This window comes from Mus caroli, unplaced genomic scaffold (assembly GCF_978045245.1).
Source record: "Mus caroli unplaced genomic scaffold, Mus_caroli_1 scaffold_19, whole genome shotgun sequence".
In the NCBI taxonomy this organism is placed as follows: Eukaryota; Metazoa; Chordata; class Mammalia; order Rodentia; family Muridae; genus Mus; species Mus caroli.
This window is the reverse complement of record NW_028227274.1, coordinates 12,643,266-12,664,662: the sequence shown is the minus strand read 5'-3', so window position 1 is coordinate 12,664,662 and position 21,397 is coordinate 12,643,266. Positions and strand designations below refer to the sequence as shown.

The 21,397-nt window shown below is 42.0% G+C and overlaps 1 long non-coding RNA gene and 1 pseudogene across 2 annotated transcripts in view; both read right to left on the bottom strand.

Moving 5' to 3' along the window:
• Positions 1–3,313: 3,313 nt before the first annotated feature.
• The window catches only part of LOC110284665 (uncharacterized), a 30,150-nt gene continuing 12,066 nt past the window's right edge, over positions 3,314–21,397 (bottom strand). The window contains exons 4-5 of one of the 2 annotated variants that reach the window (XR_015046100.1): positions 13,193–13,354; positions 3,314–5,333 (exon numbers count right to left, since the gene is read on the bottom strand). This is a non-coding gene — a long non-coding RNA (uncharacterized LOC110284665). Of the gene's footprint in view, positions 5,334–9,124; positions 9,315–13,192; positions 13,355–21,397 lie in introns of those variants that run through there. The other variant, XR_015046102.1, reaches the window with a different exon arrangement.
• LOC110284664 (rRNA 2'-O-methyltransferase fibrillarin pseudogene) lies at positions 19,315–20,228 on the bottom strand (annotated as a pseudogene).

Genomic DNA, 21,397 nt, shown 5'->3' with positions numbered 1-21,397 from the left:
AGAAGAGGTTGGATGCTGGGCTAAATTCCCCCTTAGTCATCAAAAACTGTCCACCACTCTGTGGTGGACACCTCTGTGCAGTGAACCCCATGGACAGAGCCAGCACCAGGAGGCTGACCTGGCAGCAACTGAGCCACATTCCCAGAAGCCACTGCCGTACTTTCCCAGTCCCTCCAGGCCTGCTGGCTGGCTGGCTGGCTGGCCCTCAAATTCATTTCTTACCCTCCCTTGCTCTCCTTCAAAGGACACTTGTAGGCTACATTTCCCTGGCTAGTGCAGCCCACTCTGATGCATGGTACACTGTTAAAGTCAGAGAGCTTTTGACAGTTTTAAAGTAACTCTTAACTCCTGAAGTGACAGAAAAGACTGCTGGAAAATCAGGGTCATAGTCAAACTAATCATGACAGAGCCAAAAGCACAGCATAGCTCTGTGACATCAAGGTCAAAACCAAGGTCAAAACCCAAAAACCTAAACTGTGTCTCCCTTATCTCAAAAAATCTGTGAATCTTAAATATCAACCTTAGCAAAAGAAGCTATTCCCCCCATGGAAACCACCCCCAAATAGGACGAGGTGATTTTTTTTTTTTTTTTTTTTTTTTTTGGTTTTTTGAGACAGGGTTTCTCAGTATAGCCCTGGCTGTCCTGGAACTCACTTTGTAGACCAGGCTGGCCTCGAACTCAGAAATCCACCTGCCTCTGCCTCCCGAGTGCTGGGATTAAAGGCGTGCGCCACCACGCCCGGCTGAGGTGATTTATATGATGTGTATTTTCCTTGAGAATCTCTAGTTTGGACTGGAGATGTGGCTCATTAGATAAAAGCACTTGCCATCCAAGTATAAAGATCTGAGTTCACATCCTGAGAGCCCATATAAAGATCAGAAGTATAGCATATGTAATCTGGCACTCCTACTGCATGGGAAACAGCGACAATATAATCTTTGGAAGCTTGTGAGCCAGCTACTCTGGCAAGCACAGAGGGAAAAAAACTAAAACAGCTATCTCAAGAAAGCTGAAGAAAAAGAGTAATAGTCAAGGTTGCCCTCAGAACTATAGACACTCTAGCTTTGTTAGTATGTATCAGCAAGAATCAAATGAGCATATATGAAAAGAAATTTCAAAGGAGTTAGACAAAATGAAAAAAACTGTAAAGTGCAGAATACTAGAGCACACAATTCATTGCCATGATGTGACCTATGCATACTCAAGAATTAAATTTCAGCAAGGATCACTGAAGCTAGTTCTCATGGCTGATATTTTCTCTTAAAACTTGCATATGATGGTGACCTACAGAAGGCCTCCAAATACAAAGACATTAATAGACTTAGAATGCAAAATCCAAGAACCTGCCCCCATGCTATGGTTCCCAGGACAAGCCAAGAACACTGCTTTCTCAGAGCCTTTGTGTTCATAGAACTACTTCCAGAATAATAGAAACCAGGTGTGTACTTGGCTTTCTATAGCTGGAGGAACATGATTACCCAACGTTATATAGCAACAGCTAAGAAATCATTTGTACCTAGGAGTGAGATAACTAATAGCTGACCACAGGATTGTTCAATTTGTGTGTTTCAAAACCTTGAGAGAGAGAAAGCAGATAGTGACCTCATCTGCTGAGATAGGAGAGTAACAGCTGTCCATGCAACAATGTCCCTGACTGATGTTGGTTTATATACAAAGCCTTTCCTTGAGAGAATGTCATATATTCTTGAACAAGACCTTCGCTACTAATATTAATAATATAATAAGTACCATGTATTTCACCCAATCTCTCAAAAAGAAGTTTACCACCATAATTAGTGAGGCCACACAATGTGAAGATATACAGATTTTTTGGTAAGGTAGAATCTGTGAACTGACATTAATACACCCATTGTGCCATCAGGATCCTACTGATGATATTTTGATATATTAGTTGGGGCTCATATGATATGTGAAATCCCATGCCTATATCTGTTTCTCGGTGAGTTCAAAGAGTTTTTAGACCCTCTCTTATCTCCTCTATATTTGAGTTTATTGTGGGGCAATGGGCTGCACACAGACAGCCTGGTCTCCAATCGAGCTTAGGTCTTGAACCCGGAGGGACCCAGTGGGTGGTAATTTCCACCTACATGGGACGGAAGGCGTTCGATCATGTCTCCTGGACCCCTGGCTCCTGTCAAAGTTACTGCCTCCATATCCCCCACAGGAGAGGTCTGTGACTATCAGTCACACAGACAATGTCCCAAGCTTCTGGCATTCTGGCTAGACTCCACCCCCACAGTTACCTAGCAACAGCAAGATAGCCCAGCCCACTATAAAAGGGGCTGCTTGGCCCCTCCTCACTCTCTTTAAGCTTTTTTACTCTCTAGCCCTCCTTTTCTCTCCCCCCACTCCACATGGCCATGGCCGGCCTCTCCCCCTCTCTCTTTCTACCTTCTCTCTTTCCCCCTGCTTTCTACAATAAAGCTCTAAAATCATAGGCTGTCTCTGCTCATCAAGGCCCACTGTGCTTGAACAAGGGGATAGGCTTTCCCCTAATGAGTCCCGGCTAATCTCCCACTGAAGGTCTTCCTGTGCTCCAGCCCCAGACAGGACCAAGGACTCTTTTTTGTTGTTGTTTTTGTTTTGTTTTTTTTATTGGGTATCTATTTCATTTACATTTCCAATGCTATCCCAAAAGTCCCCCACACGCTCCCCCACCCACCCACCCACTCCCACTTCTTGGCCCTGTTGTTCCCCTGTACTGAGGCATATAAAGTGGAAAGAGAGGCCCATTAGGACCAAGGACTCTTGCCTGCATGAGAACCATCCAGTGCCCGCCCCCTGCCCTTTCCTCTCTAGGGCCCCGGAGCTGACCGAGCCTCCCCCAGGGCCTACATTCTGTTCTTAGCTCTTCTACAGTGTCCAGCGAGAGATGCCCAAGACTGAGAACCTGATACCTAAGATTGCCCCTTGTCCACCACCTGCCAAGCTGGGGTCCATGGCTTCACACAGCCAGACACCCACCCAGGGCCACATGGAAATCGTGCAGCAGTCCTTCCACGTCCACCTGCCCAGAACACCAGAACTCTGGCGGGGCGTGGGTTTTCTCCCAATCCCTCTTTATTCCCCCAGCACCCACTGCTCTGGAGTTTATAACTAAGATAAATAAACCTAGGAAAGGCCAGGGCTTTATTTTGGTCTCGTTAGATGTGACATCAGGGCATTAAAGCACATATGGCCTTGAATGCCTTGGAACTTATTGTAATCTTGTCCCAGATGCTAAGTCATAAACAATGCCATGTGCAGCCATTTTAGGTTTCTCCTAAAAGGCCTCATTTGATTCCAGGGTTGTGTTCCCCATTGCACCTTAGTCAATGGTTACTGTGAGATCTGCCAAATATCATCTGCTCAGACAAGGTGACCTTGCACAATTCCATGCAGTCTTTGACATCTGGCTTATAAGGATTTCTCCTTCTATAGGAAGGATCATACCCAAATCGCTTTTTCTTCTATAGATACAAAATTTTGTATGAAAATATGTGTGATTAAATAAAACAAAGGACAGAATATTCACTCTCTTGCTCTGTTCAGTGTAAACTCTGTTGCCTTTTGTTGTGAACAGGGAAGAATAGCTAGAATTGATTGCATAGCCATAATCTCATTTGGTAGAAATCTCTTTAATTGTTTCTAAGGTGAAGTCATAATTTCTTAATTGGTACATAATTTATTTTGATGCAAAATCAAGGGTTTCATTGGTATAAATTTCTTCTATAGATACAAAATTTTGTAAATACAGGATTAGATCCAGTCCTTCTATAACTGTTATTTTAATCTGATCTGAGATGTTTAAGCCTGTGAGTCTAGGGCCAAATAGCAAATTCATGGCTCTGAGTTTTGTTAGGGTATTTTCAGATATTTTAATCCAAAATAGCTGAGAGTAGTTAATGGACAACTGTCCAGATTACTTTACATAGAGAGTTGGTTTTCAAAAATGTCAAAAATCCACAGAATGTGACATTTAATGTTATTTATTCACTTGTTGTTGAGACTAGTCTGCTCCTGACAGCTTTCCCTGTCTTGGATTCAAAGAAGAAATTGAGCATCTATGAGTTACTCCAGTTGTAGAAAGACAGCCATTAGGCAAGAACAGACTCATGGTTCATCTACAGACATAATACTGCCCAAAGAGAGAACACAATTATAGGTGAGGACAGTTTGGTCCTGCCAAGACAAAATAGGCTAGTCCTTAAAATCCTGTTTCTCTAAGGTCTATTACATGGCTCTGGACCAGAGGCTGAAGACCAATGCTTCAACATTCTGAAGTAAGGGACTGTCCAGGTGATCAGCGGTCTCTATAAATTGGCTAAGTTTTGGAAGCTGTGTTAGGCTTCCTATATATTTTCAGTTAACATCAGTCATTCTTGGATTTCTAATGGGGTTGAAGACTTACAGTCTCATAAGCCAAACCAGGCTATTTACTTTGAGAGAGTAGATTTGAGAGGATGGTTTTCAGATGGCATTCTATCTGAAGCTGGGACACAGCCAGGTACAGAATTTTAAAGTTAGGATAGAGGTCAGTGTTCAATTTTATTGGCAAAAATATTAGACTGGGTATTAGGTCTATCTTATACCATATAAATTACAAAATGATAATAGCTGTGCTCAAATTTTATTTTGAAAGAAAGGGGTTTTTTTTGTTTAATTAAACAGAAGGGGTGATATGTTGCAGGATTTTCCTTGTCCAATTACATTAGTCCAGAGGAGGCCTGTGATTGAACAGGCAAAAGGGAGGCAGAGCTAAGTGTTGCAGAGACAGAGTGTCTCAGGGGAGAGAGGAAGAGGAAAGGAGAAGGAAGATGGCTGCAGACATGAACCCAAGTGGCATTTACCAACCACAAGTAGTCATGGTATTGGAAGGTTAGATTAATTGGGATAAAGCTTTTGTCATTGTCAATTGACTCTGAAGTTGTTGTGTTGGCATCTTATAAATTATGATATTGTTGATACATAAATCTGATTAGTTAATTAAGCTTTAAGAGTCCTGATTTTACCAGGTTAGTGGGTATTGTGTTATCCAACCTTGAGGTTGGTGGTTCTATTTAGTTACGCTGAGGAAGAACTAGTGACTCCTGGGACAAGTGAGCCAGATGCTGCAGGGGCTAGATGGAGAGAGTTGATGGCAGCCGCAGGAGTGCAGGAGAGTGGTCTGGCCCCATGGAGAACTGGTGGGTTCATTTTTTAATATTTCCCGCAACAATGGTCCATAGGAATCTTGATTTTCTTGATGTTAAGACGGTCATCACATTGGCTGACTATGTTGATCACACTTAATTTGCTTTGTGACACAGGAAATGCCAAGTTCGCCAGATGTCTGGGGAAGATAATGAGAGATTAATGATATGGACATTTACTAGTTGCCTCATCAAGGAAAGTTTTTGGGCATACACATAACATAGGAAGCCTAAAGCATTCTTTCTTAGTAAATGATAAGAGGTTCTTGGGCCTCTTGTCTCTGCCAAAAAAGAAAGGAGTGCAAATCTTGGAGAGCCTTTCTAGATTTTTTTAGGGAGCAAATATGGTTTAATTCACGTTAACTCACAAGACTCTTTGTTGACTCCAAGCTACCAAGTAAGCTTGGACTTAGAGCTTATTAGTCAGCTTTCTATCACACTAGGACAGTCCCTAAGATAATCAACTTGACAAAGGAATGGTTTGCTTGATTCATGATTTTGAGAAATACCACCTATGGTCTGTTGATTATTTCCCTTTGCATCTGTGCCAAAGCAGTAAGAAATGAAGACACCTGGTAGGATGAACTTCCCTCCTCATGACTGCTGGGAAACAAAAGAGGGGCGGGCCTAGAAGATCACAGTATCCCCTCTAATATCACAATACTAAACTTCCAATGAGGTAACTTCTTCACACTAAGCTCCACCTCCTAAACGGTTTTGCCATCTGCCTATGCACATTCTGGCTGGTGAAAAAGCCTTGAGAATACTGGCCTTTGGATGAGCACTGACCCAAACTTGAACACTCGACTTGTGTAATGAGCTATATGCCTGCCCTGGGATTTCCGGAAAGTGCCAGTAAGAGAACTGAAGTATATACCTCTCAAATTAGAAAATAGAGGCTTGTCTTCAGCAGTACAAGACCTCTCTCAATTTTAAAAAACGAAGTTTTTAGTATCTTCAGTGGTTACAACTGATTGTCAAATTGACAGGATCTACAATCACCTAGGAGACAACCCTCTGGGTATCTCTGTGACAGTTTCGAGACTGGATCAAATTTGTAAGGCCCTCCCTAATGTGACTGGCACCATTTCAAAAGCTCGAATCCTGAACTAAATAAGAAGGTGAAAGCAAGCTGAGCATGAGCAGTCCTCCCAGCCTTCTTTCTACCTTCAAATGCACTGTGACCAACTGCTTCACAACCCTGCAGCCATGACTCCCCTACTGTGGTGAACTATACCCTCAAAGTATGAGCCAAAATAAACGCTCCTATCTTCAAGTTGCTTTTATTAGGTATATTGTGTCAGAACAAAGAGAAAAGTAATAAATATAATAGCTTTGAAAATGCACCCAATCATGGGATATAAAGTACCTCTCTCATCAGAGCTTCCTATGGAGAAGGAAGTGGTATCACACAATCAAAGGGTCAGTGTGCACACGCAAAACAAGAATATCATGTTTATAATCAGATCGAGATGTCCCAGGGATTTTATATCACATAAATAGGTGACTGATAAGTGACCCGTATTCCCATATCACCTGCCGCTATTGCATGAATGCCTCACCATCAACTTGAACATCTGGTTTGAAGGGTGTTTCCCTGTGAACAATCAAGGAAGTAGAAAATTACCTAGGCTTAGTTCACAGTTGAGTTAACGTGATATGTGGGCATACACCACCTCTAGCCTTACAGGAACAGTTCAAAAGAAAAGTGGCATAAGAACTTTATAGCAGACACCAAAGAAGGCAGAACATATACCCGACCATCTACTGCATAGAGGGAAAGGGGGTCTGGGAGATGCATATGTGAAAGTCCCAGATAACAACCAATGGTCTGGTCTTAAAAAAAAAAAAAGAAAGAAAGCATTTAATACTGAGCATGGACAATGAATGTAAAGAAAACACGTGGGAGGAGGTCTATATATGAACTTATGACAATGGGCTCACATTGTACATCTTTTTATTTCTTAAGAGCATCTACTACCTAAGACTCTCTCAACAACCAGATGGGCAGAGTAGCCACTCAGCTATGCCTCAGCAATGCTATGGCAATAAACCTATTAAGTTAGTAGGGGTGGAACAAGCTACGTTTTTCTTACTAGAACAGATTGTCATAGGTGTACAAAAGTGCCCTAAAGGTCTGTGTTAAAGATTGTTTCTCCAGGATGGCACTAATGGGATAGGGAAGAGGGGTTTGGTGGAAGACTCTTAGATTACTGGAAGTTTACTTGTCAGGGTGGTTGTGGGACCCCAGCTTCTCGGTCACCCTTATTTGCTCAGCCTATGGAGTCACCACTTTTCCTGTCATGATACACCCCACATACCAGAGACCCAAATAAATGGGATTTTTGATCTTAGACTGGACCCTCCAAGACCATGACCAACATGAACTTTTGTTCTTAGTGAGTTCATTGCTATGGGTATTTTGTTTCAGTGAAAGAATGCTGACTACCACACAGATCTAGCTATGCCTACTACTGAATGCCCTGCTTGCTTTCAACAAGGACCAGACATCTATTTAATATCATTTGATTACACTTGACTTCAGCCTAGATGGATCATCAGTTGGCCCTATTAGAAATTTGTATCTACTTCACATATAGTTTCCCTTTATCCAATCTTCTTTGCCAACGCCCTTTCATATACAAAGCTTGATTTACCAACATGCCTCATATCCAACACTGCCTCCACAAAAGGCCTAGTTGTATGATAAAATTTTTCAGAATGTTGTAGAACTATGATGTCCAAAACCACTGAAGGAACCAGGCATTGCTCAAATTAAAAGCAGCTAACAAATGATATAACAGTATGGTCAAGACTCTGGTACTATCCTAGTCCAAGTTACAGGTTGGAGCATTGTCCTTCAAGGTGAAGTAACACACTGAATGACAGTGTTATGTCTGTAATAGCTGCAATACAAGGCTCCAGGCTTCCTCTTTCCATTACTTACAGTGTGCAAGTAACAAAGTATATGTTTACTCTGCCTGGAGACTTGGGATTTATTGGGTTGGATCTCATGGTTTTTCCAGGAGAAATGTTTACCTAGGAGACACTCAAAAGCCTCAGCAAGTCACTATATGCTTTGAACAAATACCAGTGAGAGGACCTTTAAAGGAATTTGATTTTATACAATTGGGTGGGTCTTTTAAAAAGATTGTGAACAGTTGTGCTCAGATGTCTGCTGCTGGATGAGACAGGCAGCTGAAAAGGAAAACTACATGCAGAATTCCAAGAATAAGGATAAGTCATAATCTCGTAAAGTGAATATGACCCCAGGAGAGACTGATACCTGTGTTGTTCTCCTTTTAGCCTTGAGATTCTGTAACATAGATTTGTGAAAGTCAGAGACCAGAGACCACAGAAAGTGAGGGAACATATTTTGAAGACTGGAGCTGCTAGTCTGGCTGGCCCCCTAGTGAACTTATAAACACTGTGGCTAAAGTAGCAGACATGAAGGTTACACACAGGGATTATATATGGTGGTTATATATGGGGGTTATACACAAGGGTTATACATAGAGGTTATACATGGGGTTATACAAAGAGGTTATACATGGGGTTATACATGGAGGTTATACATGGGATTACAGATGGGATTATACATGGGGTTATCTGGAACTTGATCTACTCACCAAGGCAGATCCGGTTAAACCTCTGCTGCATGAAAATGTGCCGAGAGGAGAAAGCACAACCTATTCCTCTCCTACTCTGACCCTTGCTACAACAGACAACATTCTTTTTACCCCAGCACCATGGGGATGGCCACCTGATAGCACACTGTCCAATGGGAGTCACTCCAGTATTAAAGGTAGTGACATTTCCACTGGAGCTCCACTACTGAGTCTTTTCAGTACAATCAAACTTTATGGTACTGCTGTGGTCTGGACTCTTGTTAAATTCTAGTTATTATTGTTGAGTGTATTTACATGTTATGTGGGTGTGTAGCACCATTCACATGCAGAAGTCAGAGGACAGCGCTGTACAGTTGTTCTCTTCTCTCCACCTTCCTGTGGGTTTCTGGGACTGGTTTCAGACTGTCAGGCTTGAGCAGCAAGCACAGTTACCCAATGAGCTATCTCACCAGCACTGATCTCACAGTCTTGGATCCATTCTCAGTAACAGTCCTACATATGTAGAAATAAATGGAAAACAAACTGCTCACATGGGTTGAAGGGGCTGCATTTACTAGTAGGGTCTCAGCACAATGCAGGGTATCACAGATAAGATCCTCAGCTTCATGCTAATATGCCCGTATTTCTCCACCACGACTTCTGCATGCCTCTAGTTCTCATTGAAGATAAGTTATGCATTGTGTAACTTACTCATAGAATTAGGCTTTGGTTATAGTTTCCTGAAATCTTAGCCCTGTGACTAAACTCTGTGAAAGACTTGTCACCTGCTTTGTCTGTTTGGTTTGGTTACTTTGGTCTGGTCTGGTCTGGTCTGGTCTGGTCTGGTCTGGTCTGGTCTGGTCTGGTCTGGTCTAGTTTGGTTTGTAATGGAGAACTAGCACTTCTGGTAGTGTAGAGTCCTGGTTCCCTTTGGTTCTTAAGCTGGGAATCCAGAGCATTGAATCCATCACTCTCACCGGGTTTTCCTGCATACTCTATCATAAGCTGTTTTCTTCCAAGTGGAGGCAAAGGCTTAGCCACATAAAACTCTGTGTTCTCTAGACGCTTGGTTATAGAGGAAAACACGTTCTCCATGGACTGTGATGAGCTATCAGAGTAGCTCCCTTGTTGTGGTAATGGTTACTAATGGTTTAAAGTCAAATCAGGTTAAGAAAACAGGCTCAGAGAGCCCAGCCTTAGGGTTCTCCAGTAGCAAATGCAGCCTCACTCAGGATCTGACTTAGGAGTAGCCTATCAAGGCTGGTGTCTACACTAAGGATGCCGCCTAAGCTGCCTGTGCACAGCAACAGCTTTTGTGTATGAAGTGACCCTGGGATCGTCAAGGGTTTGCAGTTGAAGGAAAAGACAAGTACTTCAGTTGTCATCTTAAACATTCCCTCATAGGTTCATCTTGTGGCTTGGTCCCAGCCTGGAGATACTAGGTGAGGATGGAGCCTGTAAGGGACTGGACCCAGTTGGAGAGACATGCCTTTGAAGAAGGAGGTACTGGGCTAGCACTCTCTCCCCATCTTCCTGTCAAAGTGAGCAGGTGTGTTCTGTCACAGTCTCCTAGCCACAGGGGACTGCCTTGGCACAGGCACAAAAGATAGGCAAAGTGAGCATGAGCTAGAATTTCTAAAGCTGTTACCTAAAGTAAACCTTCTCTCCTTACACATTCATTTCTTCAGGTACTTTGTCACAACAATGAAAAATGGAGTTACATTACAGACATGTAGTAAAGAAGACATCAACAGCACATTAGAACTTGCACCTGTCTCTCACTGTCATGAGCTGCTGAGATGTAACCCTCCTTCTGGAGATACACATATACCTAGCCCATGACACAGGGAGACTTGACAGAGAACATACAAGAAAACCATCCTGTCAAACTACATTAAAATCATCCTAAAACTGTTAACCCTGTTTTTCATCTTTCATATGAATATTTTAAAACCTAATATCACCTAAAATTATAAACTAACATTGATTTTATCACGATCTTTCCAAAAGTGAATAATATATTTCCACAGAGAAAATAGACACTTATACTCTACCTAGCATAATATATATATTTTTTTTACATTTTCTAGTATATTTAATTTCAAAAAGATAATTTAGTACATTCTTTTATACACAGACCATACAGGTGATGGGCATATAAAAATATCCTCTACTGAAGATGTACAATGTGGAAAGAAGACTACAAATTCCAAATGCTCCAGCTATGATAGATGTCATACAATAGCATGAAAGAAAGTTTTAAATTAATTTTAAATCAATTTAAAGGACCAAGGACGGCACCCATGCATGGAGAAATTTAAGGGTAATATGCTAAGGAAATGTCATTCAAGATGCATTTTGAAGCCTGAATTGAGTTCCTACTAAAGACTAGGAAAAGATCCTTAAAAGCAAGAGAGAGCAATGCAATATAGGAAAATGGCATATTTCAGAGGAAGCATAGAACGGCTGCTTCAGGAGCAGCTAACTATTGCATATTGGCAGGAATGTGGGTGGATTTAGGAGAGTAGAACAGCTGATTAAAGGGATTGGTTGGGGAACTTACACTGGCTTAGGAGTGGTGGTGTTTTCAGTGGTCCATAGAGGTGTGCTCACTGCTTTTCCTTTTTTTAAGAAGTATTTTGTTTCATCTTACGTGTGTGAGTGTTTTGCCTACATATATGTTTGTGTATGCCCAATATATGTGCTTGGTGCCCTGGGAAACCAGAAGAGGACATCATAGCTCCTCTACAAAACTGTTACAGATGGTTGTGAACCACGCCATAAGAAGGCTGGGAAACAAACCCAGATCATCTGCAAGAGCAAGCACTTCTAACCACTGAGCCACTGCTCCACCCATACTGGGAGATTTTGAGTAAAAAAATGACATGGGCAAAGCAGTGTCCACAGACAGTTTCTTTTTCAGGTTCTACAGAAAGAATTGTGAGGGGGAAACTGAACAGGTTTTGGTAACTCAGGGAAAGCTCTAGACTGCAAGGTGGGAAACCCAGTCTGGGCTAACCTACATCTATTTATAGGTGAGTCATTTCTCCTACCAGATTCTTTCTGTTTTTTCCTAAGAAAATATCATGGTGAAGGGATTGTCTCTCAGGTCTCTCTCAGGCCTAGGCAAGCCTCTGTGGTGGGGATGGTGATGTGGGCACTGACTTGAACAACTCAGGAAGGAAATGGAGATATTCAGACTTCTGTGTAAAATGGGTGTGTCAGCTCTGATGTGTAATTTAGGGATCAATCCATTTAAAGAACAAATGGACATCCTATAATGTAGAAGTTATTTCTAAACTTCAGTGCTCCCCAAATCAGACCTAAAATTTAAGGTTTAATGGACCAAATAATTTGTCTACTAATTCGAAATATTTTCAAATTTTGACTCTTAACTATACATCTACCTAAAATATTTCCAAGCCTTAACGAGAAATAGCATTAAACGTGGTTCTCCAAGATGATTTTTCCAAGCCTGGTGTCCTCCATGCAATGGAATTCACAGAATATTTATATTTGTAGCATACGAAAAGATTAAATGATGTAATAGGGTGTTTCTGGGAGAGAGGGAAACCAGGAAAGGGTTACATTTGAAATGTAAATATAGAAAATATCCCGAGAGAGAGAGAGAGAGAGAGAGAGAGAGAGAGAGAGAGAGAGAGAGAGAGGGAGAGGGAGAGGGAGAGGGAGAGGGAGAGGGAGAGGGAGAGGGAGAGGGAGAGGGAGAGGGAGAGGGAGAGGGAGGAGAGGGAGAGGGAGAGGGAGAGGGAGAGGGAGAGGGAGAGGGAGAGGGAGAGGGAGAGGGAGAGGGAGAGGGAGAGGGAGAGGGAGAGGGAGAGGGAGAGGGAGAGGGAGAGGGAGAGGGAGAGGGAGAGGGAGAGGGAGAGGGAGAGGGAGAGGGAGAGGGAGAGGGAGAGGGAGGAGAGGGAGAGGGAGAGGGAGAGGGAGAGGGAGAGGGAGAGGGAGAGGGAGGAAGGAAGGAAGGAAGGAAGGAAGGAAGGAAGGAAGGAAGGAAGGAAGGAAGGAAGGAAGGAAGGAGAAAAGATTCTATGGGTTGGGAAATCATTGTTCTATTGCAGCATTGCAACTATATTTTTTTAAACCTAGAAAGCTCCATCTTCTTTCAAAACAGGCAAATGCAAGGTGGTTGACACCATTGGCTGCTTTTGTTGTAAAGCTAACAGGGCTTTGCTTTCTACTCACTGTCATGGCCTGATCCCCTTCGTCTTGTCTCTGTAGCCAAGGATTAAACAATTAAAATGTCCCAGAGGTCCCTTTTCTTGGCTTTTCATGAAGCTACTCCAAGGGTGCTGTCTCTTCTTCATGGCAGCGGGTCTCGCCTTCCAGCGAGAAAGCAAAGCTGAGAACTTTCCAGGCCTTTCAGAACTTACCCATTGAAATGCAAACAGTCCTTTGGCGCCTCTGAAAATTCTGAGAAATTTTTGGGTCTGGGTAATGTTTCCAGGAAACCTGGCACTCTGATCCTGTTGGTGGCTGGTTTGAGTTCTTCCTTTTCCAATGACATTGAAGTCCAGTCAGCCCATGACTGTCTCCTGCAGGGAAAAATCCCAACTTGAACACTGAACAAAAGAGTAACGTTTTTCTTTCCAAATTTGGAATGCTGACCAGGAAACCTCAAAATCCTCCCTTTGTTACATCCTGTCTCCAAATGTGATTTAGCTTCATGGTGCGCTCTTCTTCTTAGCCCTGTGGATGGACTGGCACAGGCTTGAGGGTAGCCTGCAGTGACCAGGTTCAAGCCCTGCAGGATAGCTACTTGGATGTAGTGAGGATCATGTGTATATTGCCCTAGCATCTCCAATTTGGCCATCCTGGCCTCTCCTCCCTGAATGTTTACCAACTGTTGCTTTTGTTCCATAGAATATATATATATATATATATATATATATATATATATATATATATATATAAAATGCTCTATTCATGTAAAACGAAGACACCTTCTTTTCTGTCTTTCCCAATAGGATAAGTGAGAAAGTAGCTGCCAAAGGCTTCGATTACTACAGCACTAAATTCCAACCTTAGCTAAAATCAACTCCTATATTTTCCTTATATATTGTTTTTAATGGGCTGTTTTCTTCCATGATGTCATCACAGAGTAATGAGAGAAAAGACAGCATCTCCTTCATTGTCTTACATACACTTATCTCCAGGAATAGATAGTCATGGCTGGCTATTTTCCCACAGATAAAGCTCAGTGAACATTTGTGTAACAATGGTAGCTTAAAGAAAAGCTTGTCTCATGACTAACTGCATAGCAAGTTGAAGGAACAACAGGGCAAATTCATGCCACAGCAGTAGATAAGAAATTCCAGAAGTAAGGCTGAAAGTACCTGAAGTATGCGGAAGAGCGAGTGAAAACTAAGAAGGCATGAGCTGTTCTTTGCCAAATGCTCCACAGTGTTTTTATGCAGGAAACTGTACCATGTACAACCCCCAAATCACAAAACAGGATAGACTTAAGTCCTATAATGAACTTAAGTTAGAGGAACAATCCTATATTTAACAATAAACGTCCATGTGTGTGTACTTTATTTGTGTGTATACAGGTAACTGTAAAAGCCAGGGGTTACACAGTGCATCTTCTTTCATGCTTCACTCTTTTGAAAAGGGCTCTTTGACTGAACCTGGTGATTGCTGATTCAGCTAGAGTGACTTTCCAGCAAGTCCCAAGGATTCTCCGTATCAGCCATTCAATGACCCCAGTTTCTGGGTTATGGGACATCACACTGAGTTTTTTACCTAGGTGCTGGGTATTTAACCTCAGGTCCCCAGCTTTTGTGACAAGCACTGTACTGACAGAGTCATCTCCCCAATCTTCTGTGATGCCATTTCATCTGAAGTAAGGAAAAGGACCAGTGATGCTCAGATCTTATCAACTCTACAACTCTACATCATAGCTATGCAGTCTCGTGGCTCTGGGAGCCTGTGACTCTAGCTACTTAGCTATACAGGTCATAACAGTTTTCTTTAAACATTATTTTAAATGTAAACTAAAACACAGATAAAAATATGAAACAGCTGCTAGCCATTGGCTGATACCTACATTTTATACCTAGGTACTCTGAGGACTCAGGCACAATGCTGGCCACAGAGTTTAAGCCTGAAACAAACTTCCTGCATGACTGTGCAAATGCCCTACAATATCACTGAGAGCCAGGTCACCCACTCTGGGAGCTGCTTGTCTGCCAGCATGCCTTCTGGCCTTCACAGGAACAGGGAGGGAGACCTATACCAGCCGTGCTGAACTCACTCTTAGGGCCAGGGAAAGCCTCCCAAAGACAGGCTCCCTAGAGCCATCCATATCCAACAATTCTCCATTCTCCTCTATGACTAGACAGAAAGCATACTTCTTAGCATCTGCCATATATTTTCATCTGTCTGTCTGTCTGGCAGTGGCTGGAAATTGATCTAGAGTGCTACATATACAGTTTTCCATTGAGCCATGGCCCTTGCCATGTTACATGGTTTTTGAGGTTCCAGGAAATAGATTTGTTTTGCTATCAATGTGAGACTAAAGTTAAAGATTACTAAATACAGATGTTTAAATGGTAAAAATGTATAAATTTTAAAACTTACAGAATTGTCATATTTTGTAATTTTTGTTGGGAAACTAACTATAGAGCAAAATAGATCTCCCTTGCATTACAGGTACACACACACACCTCACAGTGAGTTGATAATTACAAGCATAAGGGCTTTTTTTCTGACAAATTAAGAGAATTTAGTGTTTATCACTAGAAGAAAAGACTCCTTTTTCTTACAGATGAGAGATTATAGGAGGAGTATCCTTAATTTACAATTTAAATTGGGAAATAAGACTTTAAGTAACTAACCTATATACATAAATAAATAAATAAATAAATAAATACTCTTTCAAAGCAATGTGCCAAGTTCTCTGAAGCTTCCAATCAAACAGACTGACAAAGTCATTAGTATAACCAGTTCAAGGTGATCACTGGAGGAGTAGGGGAGGAGTGTCTCCCAGTTAAAGGATGCGACTGAGCTTCATGATAGAGTGGTGGTCTGGCATTCACAAAGCCCTGGGTTTGATCTCCTCCTCTGCCAAAGGGGGGAGGGGAGAGAATGAATGAATGAATGAATGAATGTAGCCTTGTACCTGTGATTCTAGAACTCAGGAGTCTGAGATAGGAGGATTGCTGTCAGTTTAACTAGCCTGGACTATATAATAAGTTCTAGCTTGCATGAGCTAAGAATGAAATTCTGTCAAAAAATTAAATACTAACAATTATTGCTATTATATTCCATTATTTTCACTCTGTCACACACTTCATACTCAGGGAATAATTTGGGGGTTCTCACGGAGGGCCTCAGAGCATGCAAAGGGTCACAGAATCCACCTTAAAAGAGTCAGGGGTTGAGAGGGAAGAAAAGGCACCCTTGGTAACACACTATAAAAGCAGCTTTTCCATCAGACAGTAAACAGTGATCTGTCAGTTTGCAAAGAAATCAAATGAAAAATTGCTTTCAAAGGCTTCAGAATGGTCTCTGCTTTGAGGCATTGGGAAAATTTTGATTTCAGTAATTGAAAGAGAGTTTCACAGTGCATGAACAATCAGCTCCACAGGGGACCCCGCCTGCATGGGAACCAACTTCAGGGAATTCACAATGAGGAACTACCCCCTGCACAATCAAGCCAGGTGGGCTAAGACCCCAGTCTTAGGTGCTTTAAACTTGTGGTCTCATTATCATATCCTAACCAAATCAGAGCTTATCTCATTCCTGGACTGAGTCACCCCATGTTCCTCCTCCTCTTCCTCCTCACCCTCCCTCGGCTTCTTCTTGCTTCTCCTGTTTGTTCTTTTTCCCCTTCTACTTCTTCTTCACTCATTTGAATATGATTAGCCCATGGGAAGTAACACTATTAGAAGGTGTAGCCATACTGGAGAAAATGCAACACTGTGGGGATGGTTTTGAGGTCCTGTGCTCAAGCTCTGCCAAGTGCAGAAGAGACCCTCTTCCTGGCTGCCTGTGGAAGACAGTCTACCCCAGTTGCCCTCAGATTGAGATGTAGAACTCTCATTTCCTCCAGCACCATACCTGCCTGTACACTGTCATGCTTCCCATGATAATGGACTGAATCTCTGAAACTGTAAACCAGCCCCAATTAACTATTTTTCTTTATAAGAGGTGTGTTAGTTGTGGTGTGTCTTCATAGCAATGAAACCCTAACTAAGATATATGCCTTCTGCTGATAGTGAAAACAACCTCGCAGGCATCTATAGCTGTCAACCACAAAACAACTAGACAAATTCTTCTTGCTCAAAAAATCTATTTTTCAAATTTAAATAAGAGGACCAGAACTAACTCCTCTCCACAGATAGATAGATAGATAGATAGATAGATAGATAGATAGATAGATAGATAGATAGATAGATAGAATCTCTGATATATATTATAATATATAGTATCTCTATATCTCTCTTCTAACATTACTATATTCAGTAGGCAGCATAACTAAAACAAAAGGGGCTAAATGTTAAATGTTATCTCAGATCCTTAAGGATAGAAAAGATATATGCACTATTTTATTATAACCTTACTTCCAACCAAGGTTACCTGCAAAATATTTTAAACTAATTAAAAGAATGCCCTAATGATCTCGAGAAAACATCCTCATACAGTCATTTTCAGGCAGTTGCTGTCACTGTGGTGGTAGAAATAGATATCCAATCACAGAGAAGAATGGTTTCTCAAGGCTTACAGTCTTGAAGGTTTCAATAAATGTACTATTTATATGAAAAGCACGACCTAGATGCAAAACTGCTGGTGCAGATGGCATAGAGATAGGAGATATTTTTTTTTAATGGGAAATCTATACTTTCTTGTCCCAAGACTTCTACTTCTGGATTACACAAACCTGAACCCTATAAAATCAATTTCCATCAAATGAAGAAATACAGGAGAAGGCTAGAATGTGGTTCTCTCAGATACTGACCTGCCTTCTCTAATTCCAGCCACTTGTGATCCAGATTCCAAAGGTCTTAGCCTCATTCACTGTCTCTGGTTCACTCAGTTGCTCTCTCTTAGCTAGATTCTGGGATCCTGGAAGCGAACTATCTGTTTTATCTTGAGTCATCTTAGGCTACCATCACAACGTAGCGGACTAGATAGCTCATGTGGCAGACATTTGCTGCTCATGACACAGGATGACAAAAGGACAAGATCAAGGTCTAGCACAGCTGGTGTCCAGGGAAGCCCCTCTCCTCAGGATGCAGTAGACAGACACTTTCTCATGGTTCTCACATGGACTTTGCTCTACACTAGTGCCAAAGGAGAAAGGTGGACAGGTCATCTCTGGTGTCTCCCTTTTCTTATTAAAACTCTAGCTCTTGAACATTAAACCTCCTTTCTTTACAGTGCCATTTAGTTTTATTTCCAAAGTCACATTTAGGATTGTGGCCTTGACATATTAGTTTGGGAGGCATATAAAAAAGTTTAAACACTTACTTTATCTTCTTCATGGCTGCACCAGAAAAAATAATAAAATGATGGGTATACACTGAAGAGTTTTGTCTGAAGATTTAACCATCCATAAAGCTTTAAATAATTGCAGAATCCCAGACCCTCTGGAACCAGGAGCTTTGGAGAAGGTTTCCAGAAAGCCCTGGTTGTCACCAGTGTCTAGAGGTATCTCATGTGTACAGATCACTGAGAGCCTCTGAACTCCATAATCTATGTCTCTCCTCAGCCTCACCCCCCCCACCCTCCTGTGCCTCACTTTCTGACGATCTTCATTCCTATTCAGCTGCAGCAGGTTTTTCAAATATCACTGAACGACTTCACGATTGCAAGTCTGCAGAACATTTCTTCATGCTTTAGGCTCTCTAGTGTATCTACACCACCTGTAACCTAGGAATCTAAAAGCTCTCTTTGTTCACACACACATACATGCACATACACGCATACACACAAGCATACACACACATATACATACACATACATGGACATACACACACATAATACATACATATACATACATGCACACATATACACACATACCTAAGTACACACAGAGAGACACACAGACACATATACACACAAATCTACACAAACATGCACACACATATACATACACACATATGAATGTACATACATACACACAGACACACATCTATACACACACATACACAGGCACATAAACACACACATATGCACACATACACACAGATACATACACACAGATCCACACATACATACATACACATAGACACACATGTTCAAATACACACACACACACACAATAATCTTTCACTGATATGTTTGAGTGTTCCTCACTGGCTCTTGTTCCCCATTCTCTAAGGTATTGTTCTAGTGTGTCCTATTCTTCTTTGCCCAGAATATCTAACTCAGTCCAATAATTTTAATCATTATTCCTTTTCTTTTTTTTTTGACAGATGAGTCTTTTAATAGGAAAAAATACATGCAACAGTAGCAACACACGTTTCTTCAATCCAGACAACTCTAAGTTTCAGTCGTTTGCCTTGAGAGGTGGCCTGTATATACACCTACAACCACAGCGTATTTTCATTCATAGGGCTCTAGCATTAACTGCTCCTGGGGCTTCATGTTCTCCTGATGCATCCTCTTCACTTCAGATGCAAGCACAGCTTCTGCCGAGGCTGTGGAGTCAATACAGTTGGCCTTAATGGAAATCACAAAGTATCCTCCATTCTGCAGGAAGATGTGGGCATTCAGGGCCACTATCCCAGTTTGATCAGGTTGGGCCAAGATCACATTCACCATTGCAATATGCATGCGGTAGTAGTGTGGGTGCCAAGCATCTTCAATCACAAAAACAATGTTGATCCTCTTCTTGGCCATGCTGATAAGATCACTGCCAGAGCAGTGGGAGAACTCAACAACATAGACCAGATCATCTGGGCGGAGGAAAACGGAGACATGGGAGAGAGTGTACCAGATGTGAATCTGGTCTATGCCACCCAGGATTGCTGCTGTCGGCTTGGACCAGAGGAGGTTCCAGGCTCGGTACTCAATATTGTCACTCACTCTGAAATAGAGACTCTCTTCTCTCCACATACAGATTCTCCAGGCACCAGATTCTTTGTGACAAAAGCATCTTCCTTGCCTCGACAGATAAAGACACCTTCATGCCTATGTGGCTCCACCATCACATTCTTCTCTGACTGTTTCCTTTTTTGTCTCTCCGGCCACCACCTCGACCTGGTTGCCACCAGACTGGAAGCCTCCACTTCAGCGTCTTCCTTTTCCACCTCCTCGGCCCCTGAAGCCACCATTTCCGCCTCACCCTTGACCTCCACCAAAGCCTGCTCCATCTCCTCTCTTTCCTCCTCTACTGCCTCTGTCACCAAATCCTCCTCAGCTACCCAAGCCACCCCCACAGGGCCTGAAACCTGGCTTCATCACTGCACAATCGTCACGCAGCTCCAGCCACCCAAGGTGTCCCCAACTCCACCTCCAATCGTTATTTCTATGAAAATAATCCTAAAATCTTTAGAATACCTAAGTATACTACTTATCTGTCTCCTCAAGACACATTTCTCAGGAATGACCAACTCACTTGTAAATTCACCATATTTGTTTATTCATCAATATTAAATAATAAAAATGTGCCAGGCACCAGGCCCTATACTAGATTTTCAGGGTGTACAGCAAAAATAGCATTGTCGCACCTTTTCAGCATGCATAGTTTAACTAAGAAATGTAAGCAGGCAATTACAGTGCATGATTTTAAAATTCTGAGAATTTAGGTGGTAGTTCTGACTACCCCTTAAGGAAGTCAGAAGATACAATTCCTGAACTCAGTACCAAAATACAAATAAGAGTCAGTCGGGGGAAAGGAGAGACTAAATGGAAGTGGCCACTTATTAATCCCTTTCTGTCATCGTCCCCGTCTGCCTTTATAGGGGGCCCTTAGATACAAGCTTTAGGGCATTTTTCAGAAGCCAAAAGGTACAAATCTCTCATTCTCCAACAATGCAAATCTGAGGTGTGGGAAGACACATGCCTTGGGCATGGCCAGCTAAATGATCTTAAACACTCAAAAGTTTTGAGTTATGAAACATCCCTTTTTAACTTGCTCAGATTTAGAAAATATTTTATGTGCATGAATGTTTTACCTGCAGATTTTTATGGTCACCACATGTGTGCCTGGTACTTGCAGAAAACTGGATTCCCCCAAATGGCTGATGGATGGTTGTGAGCCACCATATGCCTACTAGGAAGCATCCTGGGTCTTCTACAGCAACAAATGCTCTTAACAGCGATCTATCTCACTGGTCACTGAATAAATAGTGTTTTAATAGGACCAAAGAAGACTAAGAAGAAGCAGCCAAATAAGCAGAGACTAAACATGGAGAGTAAAGGTAAAAGGAAGGAAAACAAGGGATTTCTAGAGGGCATAGTATTATGGGTCAGATCAGTAAGGAGGCAGATTTAAGACTCTCTACTTCAATTTGAGAGATGCATTATGTAGGCAGCTTTCCTGGTTTCCAGAATAAGGAATTAGAATAACACTGCATTGCCCGGAATTCAATGAGCTGTCCTGTGGAGGGCATTCAGCAGAGCAGTGC